Here is an 8658-nt window from a genome sequence, read left to right as displayed (position 1 = left end):
GGGGTAGATCATATTGTCCCCTGCTTTTCAAACTTCCTACTGAGCATGAACTATTTTAAGACTTAAAAGGAAACATACTTGCAAGAGGGGCAAGGCAGAGAGAAGCAGTTCATGTATTCAAGGAGATTTTGTGTTGAATTAAATAATGGAATTTTAGGCTTGGAGTGCCCTGGCAGTCACCTGGGGAAGCTCTTTGTGTTGCAGGAGTCCTCTTGGCAGTATCCTGACAGGTTTTTGTGCAGCCTCTGTGTGGATACTCCCAGTGACAGGGAACTCATTACCAAATGAAGAGATCATTAAATTGATACAAAGCATGCCTTTCTTCCTGGAGCAGGCATGGCTGGGAGAAGATCTTCTGTCATGGGTTATTTTTACCCTGCCTGGAGTCTCTTCCCTCTCCCCACTAACTAGATAAACACAAACCCAGCACAGCAAGCAAAGCTTGCAAGAGTCCCAGCAAGCTGGGGATGTCCTGGATCTAGGATTGGGCTCTCTAGGGAGATTTCAGCATTCACTGGCTTAGAAAAACAAGGGGCTGCAGACCTTTTAAAATGGAATGAAATTCTGCATGAACACACACACAGATACCCATGGTCCCGAAGGAATGATCTCCTTTCTGCATGATAGGAATGCCCTTCAGAAGGCACTGAACCACTAATCTCAGAGGCAGTGTCTCAGATTCTCTCCTGCCTCGAATCCCCTGTATCAGACCAGAGGTCTGTTCCTTTTCCTCCCGCCATCCTACGAGGCAGGCTCTGATCTGTCCATGGTTCTGATTGTTAATAGTTTCCTTTGTGGGCAACGTGTGGGTTCTTTCATTCATTCCTTTAATAGCTTATGTTTATTGAACACTTACTATATGCCAGAGATTGTGATGTGCTGCTTACATCCACCCTCTTTCTGTTGAAGTAAACAAGACATAACAGGAAAGAGCATAGATTTTAAATATTCAGTTCAATGAGTTTTCATACAGTGAATACATTCATGTAATCACCACAAAGATCAAGAGACAGAACAAAGGAGTTCCCGTTGTGGCTCAGTGAAAACGAATCTGACTAGCATCCATGAGAAGGCAGGGTCCATCCCTGGACTCACTCAGATGGTTAAGGATCTAGTGTTACCATGAGCTGTGGTGTAGGTTGCAGACAGGGCTCGGATCCCACGTTGCTGTGGCTGTGGTGTAGGCCAACGGCTACAACTCCAATTGGACCCCTAGCCTGGGCACTTCCATATGTCTCAGGTGTGGCCCTAAAAAAAAAGAAAAGAAACAGAACGTTATCAGCAATCCAGAAGGCCTGCTGGGTCCCCTTCCAGGTGTTATCCTCCAACTGTAACGGCTACCTCGACTTTTAATAGCACAGATTAGTTTTTTTTCCTACCTTTTAACTTTATAATGGATCATGCAAACTATCTCCTCTTTTGTATCTGGTTTCTATGGCCTGACATGTTTGTGAAGTTTCTGCGCATTATCCCAGATAGTTGTAATTTGTTCATTCTTGTTACTGTGTAGCATTATCTGGTGTAAAATATTCCACAATTTACTTGTTATACTTTTTTTTTTTTTTTTTTTTTTTTTTGGCTGTGCTCACGGCATGAAGAAGCTCCGGGGCCAGGGATTGAGACTGCACCACCACAGTGACCCAAGCGACAGTGTGACAATGCCAGATCCTTAACCTGCTGAGGCACCAGGGAACTCCTTTTCATTATCCTCTTGATGGGGCATTTAGGTTGTTTCCAGTCTACAACCATTCTAAATACTGCTGATATAAAAATTCTTTTTTTTATACGCAAGAAATAGATTTATTAAGATGGGATGCTTGTGAGAGGTGCAAGTGGGCAGGCATGGAAGCTCTGCCTGATATAAAAATTCTTGTTCAGGAGTTCGCTTTGTGGCTCAGCAGTTAATGAATCTGACTAGGATCCATAAGGATGTGCGTTCGATCCCTGGCCTTGATCAGTGGGTTAAGGATCTGCCGCTGCCATGAGCTGCGATGTAGGTTGAAGATGCAGCTTGGATCCTGTGTTGCTGTGGCTGTGGTGTAGGCCAGCAGCTGTAGCTCTGATTCAACCCCTAGCCTGGGAACCTCCATATGTTGTGGATGCTGCCCTAAAAAGCAAAAAAAAAAAAATTCTTGGTCATTCTTGGTCTTTGGGTGAACATATATTTTTTCTTCTATTACATATCTATAATATGTAATATATTACATATATATGGATATGTAAACACACACATATACATAGGGTGGATTGTGGGTGGGTACATTTTTTGGGGGTTTTTGTGTGTATGTGTGTCTTTTTAGGGCCACACCCATGGCATATGAAGTTTCCCAGGCTAGGGGTCAAATCAGAGCTGCAGCTGCCAGCCTACACCACAGCCGCAGCAATGCCAGATCTGAGGCACGTCTGCAACCTATACTACAGCTCACAGCAACGCCAGATCCTTAACGCACTGAGCAAAACCAGGGATGGAACCTGAATCCTCATGGATGCTAATCAGATTCGTTTTCTCTGATCCATGATGGGAACTCCCTGGGTACATTTTTCAATTCTCGTTTTTCAGATAAGAAGGCCAAGGCTTGGAGGTTCCGTCGTGGCTCAGTGGTTAACAAATCTGACTAGGAACCATGAGGTTGCGGGTTCGATCCTTGGCCTTGCTCAGTGGGTTAAGGATCTGGCGTTGCCATGAGCTGTGGTGTAGGTCGCAGATATGGCTCGGATCCCGTGTTGCTGTGGCTCTGGCGTAGGCCAGCAGCTATGGCTCTGATTCGACCCCTAGCCTGGGAACCTCCATATGCTGTGGGAACGGCCATAGAAAATGCAAAAACACGGGGAAAAAAAAAAAAAAAAAGGAATGCCAAGGCTTGAAGACGTTGAGTCAGGAAGTGGTGGAGCTGGGACGTGAACCCAGTCTTGTCTGGGCCTGGAGCTCAAGCTCTCTAGCCGTCATGCTTTACTGCCTCAGGAGGCATGACTTGTTTAAAAGTCATGATATGCCCGACTGGTTGCTGCCACTGAAGGAGATAAAAAGACATGAGGCCACAGTCACATAAGAAGGAAAAACAGATGCTGGTGGAAGTACCTATGTGACGAGGAGCCTGGAGGGGTGGTTTTGTTTTTGTTTTTTGTTTTTTTCCTTTTTGGCCGCCCCGCAGCATGTGGAGTTCCTAGGCCCGAGATCAAATCCCAGCTGTAGTTTCAACCTACACCACAGCTTTAGCAATGCCAGATCCCTTAATACACTGTGCGGGGCTGGGGATTGAACCTGCATCCTGGCACAGCAGAGATGCTGCCGATTCTGTTGTGCCACAGCAGGAACTCCAGAGGGGGTCATGTTTATCTCAGAGGATTCCAGGAGACTTCCTAGAGGAAGAAGGTTTTGAAGAGGAAGGAAAGGGCAGACCGTGGGCACTGAGGAGCAATGAGTGAGTGCCAGGCTGAGAGAGCTCAGGGGCTCAAGAAGAGGAGGCCCTCATAGATGCACAGTAGCAAGGGCCTTCTTTTCACCCTGTCCACAGCGTCCACCCGCCCATCTTGACACTGCTGGCTTCCAAGTATATCTACCCTGTCCTGACCATTCTTCTACTTGCCAGACTCTTTCCTATCTGGGCAGATGACAAATAGGCATCTCAAATATGACCTGGTCAAAACAGGCCTCCTAATCTCCCCTTCCCAACACACCCACTCCAAACAGCATCTCTTCCAGTCTTTCTTGGTCTTTGGCACAACTGACCATCAACTGCTCAGGGTCTAATCCTTCCCTCATTCCTGCAGCATCATCCTTCCTTCGTTTCTTTCCCCACACCCCATCCACGAGCACATGCCATCAGCTCTGTCTACAAAGCATGCCTTGAATCTGACCTCATCTTACCACCTCCCTGCGACGCCACCCTCCCCTGGTCATGGCCGCCACCATCACTCACCTGAATGACTGCCACAGCCTCCTCGCTGCTCTCCCTGTTCCTTCTGAGGTTCCATAGGGGAAAAGCCTTCTTTTCGTCTTCCAGCTTCTGGTGGCTCCAGATGTTCCTTGGTTTGGGGCCAACTAACTACAGTCTCTCCCTCTGTCGTCACATGGCTTTCTTCCCTGTGTCTTCTCTTCCCGTTATTAATGACTTCTGCTTATTGGTCGTTGCATTTAAAGCCCACCTGGATAATCCAGAATGATTTCATCTTAAGATTCTCAACTTGGAGTTCCCATCGTGGCACAGCAGAAGCGAATCCAACTAGGAACCATGAGGTTGAGGGTTCAATCCCTCGCCTTGCTCAGTGGGTTAAGGATCCGGCATTGCTGTGAGCCATAGTGTAGGTTGCAGACGTGGCTCAGATCTGGCGTCGCTGTGGCTCTGGCATAGGCCAGCGACGACAGCTCTGATTAGACCCCTAGCCTGGGAACCTCCATATGTCGCAGGTGCGGCCCTAAAAAGACAAAAGGCAAAACAAAAAAGATTCTCAACTTAATGACACCTGCCAAACCTTTTTCCAAATAAGCATTCTGGGAGGCCATGTCTTTTAGGGAGCTACCATTTCCACCCACTATAGAGGTAAATAACAGAAAATAATTAACAGTTAAAAGAGTTTAAACTTTAGTCCTCCAGTGAGTGATTACTTTTACAAAGCATGGAAGCCTCTTGGCCTGTATGTTGCTATTTCAGCACTGACTCTTCCTGTATCACTTCAAAGGTCATTCTGAGGGGCGAGCGTCTACCCTGTGCTGCCTGCAAGGCTAACTCATGGGTCTTAAGCCTGGCGGCAGCCTCGAACCTCCTCTCCACTCACTGCTGGGGCATTGCCATGGCTGCAAAGGGGCCAAAATTGTTTCCTTCTAAAAACTGGTCTCCCCCAAGAAAGCCAGCGGCTAGTGCTAATGATAAAAGAATAAAAGAAGAAAGAAGGGATCCAAGGACGTGCTAGGTCTCACCCAGCGTGCTGTGTAGCCTGACGGATGGTTCCCAATGATCTTGTGTCCTGGTTTTCATGTCCTGTGTAATCTGCTCCCCTTGGGCGTGGACTGGATCTAGTGACTGCTTCTCCTAAAGAGAACACAGTAAAAGTGACAGGATGTCGTGTCTGAAATTAGGTTATAAAAAGACCATGAATTCTCTTTTTTTTTTCTTTTCCTTTTTTTAAATCACTCAATGAATTTTATTACATTTATAGTTGTACAACGATCATCACAACCATATTTTATTTTTTTATTTTTTTTTTTCTATTTCTTGGGCCGCTCCCACGGCATATGGAGGTTCCCAGGCTAGGGGTCGAATCAGAGCTGTAGCCACTGGCCTACAACAGAGCCACAGCAACGCAGGATCTGAGCCGTGTCTGCAACCTACACCACAGCTCACAACAACGCTGGATCCTTAACCCACTGAGCAAGGCCAGGGATTGAACCCGCAACCTCACAGTTCCTAGTCGGATTCGTTAACCACTAAGCCACGACGGGAACCCCCATCACAACCCAATTTTATAGCATTTCCATCCCAAACCCTCACTGCATCACCCTACCCGCCAACCCATCTCCTTTGGAAACCATAAGTTTTTCAAAGTCCATGAGTCAGTATCTCTTCTACACAGAAGTTCACTGTGTCCCTTTTTCAGATTCCACATGTAAGTGATAGCATTTGATGTTGGTGTCTCACTGTCAGACTGACTTCACTTAGCATGATAATTTCTAGATCCATCCATGTTGCTGCAAATCCATTATTTCTTTCCTTTTAATGGCTGAGTAATATTCCATTGTGTATATGTACCACATCTTCTTTATCCACTCCTCTGTCAATGGACATTTAGGTTGTTTCCATGTCTTGGCTATTGTATATAGTGCTACAATGCACATTGGAGTACATGTATCTTTTCGAGTCATGGTTTTCTCTGGATAGATGCCTAGGAGGGGGACTGCTGGATCAAATGGTAATTCTATTTTTAGTTTACTGAGGAATCTCCATACTGTTTTCCACAGGGGTTGCACCAATTTACATTCCCACCAAGAGTGTAATAGGGTTCCCTTTTCTCCACATCCTCTCCAGAATTTATTGTTATGTTTTTGTTTTGTTTTGTTTTGTTTTGTTTTGTTTTTTAGGACCTCACCCACAGCATATGGAAGTTCCCAGGCTAGGGGTTGAATGAGAGCTGTAGCCGCTGGCCTACACCACAGCCACAGCAATGCCAGATCTGAGCCGTGTCTGTGACCTGCAACACCAGATCCTTAACCCACTGAGGGATACCAGGGATCAAACCCATGTCCTCATGGATACTACTTGGGTTCGTGTCCTCTGAGTGACAACGGGAACTCCAAGACGGTGGCTTTGGTATCTCTCACCTTTTTTCACTCTCTAGCCTGCTTGTTCTGAGGTAGCTGCCATGTCGAGCAACCCTCTGGAGAGGCCCACATGGCAAGGAAATATCTTCAGCCACCAGCCTCTAAGAAACTGAGGTCCTCAGTCCAACAGACCTCAAGGAACTTAATCCTGCCAGCAACCTTGTAAGAAGCTTGGCAGTGGACTTTCGAGGCCTGCAGACATCCTTATGTGTAAGCTTGGAACTGGATCCCCCAGTCGAGCCTTCAGGTTACTGCAGCCCTGGCCAACTCTTTTTTTTTTTTTTTTTTTTAATATTTTCTTGAGCCTTCACTGGGATTTCACCTGTTTTTCCATGAATTTTCTGTTCTAGGATCTAATCTAGGATATCACATTGCATTCTTTGCCATGTCTTAGTCTCTTCTGGTCTGTAACAGTTTATCAGTCTTTCCTTATTTTTCTTTCTCTCTTTCTTTTTCTTTTTCTTTTCTTTTTTTTTTGTGGTCTTTGTCTTTTTAGGGCCACAGTGGCGGCATATGGAGTTTCCCAGGTTAGGGGTCAAATCGGAGCTGTAACTGCTGCCCTATGCCACAGCCACAGCAACTTGGGATCCAAGCCATATCTACCACCTAAACCACAGCTCATGGCAACACCGGATCCTTAACCCAATGAGCAAAGCCAGGGATCAAACCTGCGTCCTCCTGGACGCTAGTCAAATTCGTTTCCACTGAGCCATGACAGGTACTCCCTTTTTTTTCTTTCAGGTTTTTAATTTTTTTTTTTTCATTTTTTAAAGATTTATTGAAGTATAGTTGATTTTTTTTTTTTTTTGTCTTTATAGGGCTGAACCTACAGCATATGGAAGTTCCCAGGCTAGGGGTTCAATCGGATCTACAACTGCCAGCCTATGCCACAGCCACAGCAATGCCAGATCCGAGCCCTGACGGTGAGCTGCACCCACAGCTCACAGCAACCCTGGATCCTTAACCCACTGAGCAAGGCCAGGGATTGAACCCTAGTTGTCATGGATACTAGTCAGGTTTGTTACCTCTGAGCCACAGCAGGAACTCCAAAGTATAGTTGATTTACAACGTTGTGATAATTTTTGTTGTATATCAAAGTGACTCAGTTATATATACACACATCCATTCTTTTTCAGATTCTTTTCCCATATAGATCACAGAATATTGGGTAGAGTTCCCGGTGCTGTACAGCAGGGCCCTTGTTGGCCAGTCATTCCATAGACCATAGTGTGCATATCTGGCCAACACTGATTGCAGCCTGTAAGAGACCCTAAGCCAGGGGCACTCAGCTAAGCTGTGCCCAGACTCCTGCTCCATGGGAACTGTGAGATGATAAATGTTTGTTGGATTAAGCCCCTACGTTTTGGTGTAATTTGTGATGCAGCCATAGAGTCACCGTAGTGTAGCTTTCTCGGATATGCTCAACCGTGTGGAAGGCTTGTGCTACAGTGGTAGCTATGTTTACAGTTTGGGGATTCACAGATATGAGTTCACATCCTTCAAGAATCTGCAACACTCCCTCCCACTCCTTTGTTTCTGTTTATATTTTAAACAAATATCCAACTATAGTGACAGTTGTACGTTCTATTTTTTTCTGCTTGATCTGTTGTAAGCATTTTCTCACCTCATTAAATATTCTTCAAAGCATCCTTTGTTCTTGGCATCTCTTTAGTAGCCCGTCATACGAGCATGCCACCATTAATTAAGTCACTCCCACCTTTCATTTGTTGGGAGCTTAAGGTAGGATTTTCCTTTCTTGGGTCACATCTATGCGCGCGTGTTTTGGCTCCTCCATTTGGGGCCTACAGGGAGAGTTTGGGGAAGGTAGAAGGTGAGATCGCCCGTGGTTAAGAGCTCCTGAAGGTGCATCAAGCCTATACCCTTTCCTAGCTATGTGACCTTGACACCCCTGGGCCTCAGTTTTCCCTTCTAAGCAGTGGGATAATAACATACCTACTTTGCAGAGTTATTAGAAGCATCATTGAGTTAACTAAGGTTAAACACAGCAGGAGTTCTTTTGTGGTGCAGTGGCTTAAGGATCTGGCATTGTCACTGAAACGGCTTGGGTTTGATCTTTGACCAGGGAATTTCCCATGCTGTAGGTGTGGAAAAAAAACAAAAAACAAAAAACGAAAAACTACAGCTGGTCCCATTGTGGTGCAGCAGAAATGAATCTGATTAGGAACCATGAGGTTATGTGTTCAATCCCTGGCCTTGCTCAGTGGGTTAAGGATCCCGCGTTGCCGTGAGCTGTGATGTAGGTCGCAGAAGTGGCTCGGATTCCTCGTTGCTGTAGCTGTGGTGTAGGCCTGCAGCTGTAGCTCTGATTCAACCCCTAGCCT

This window comes from Sus scrofa, chromosome 2, assembly GCF_054392235.1.
Source record: "Sus scrofa isolate SSC_HxYL_T2T_F1_AM1 chromosome 2, Sscrofa_HxYL_maternal_Yorkshire_Landrace_v2.0, whole genome shotgun sequence".
Taxonomy (NCBI): Eukaryota; Metazoa; Chordata; class Mammalia; order Artiodactyla; family Suidae; genus Sus; species Sus scrofa.
The sequence above is the reverse complement of the archived record's forward strand: the minus strand, read 5'-3'. Positions refer to the sequence as shown.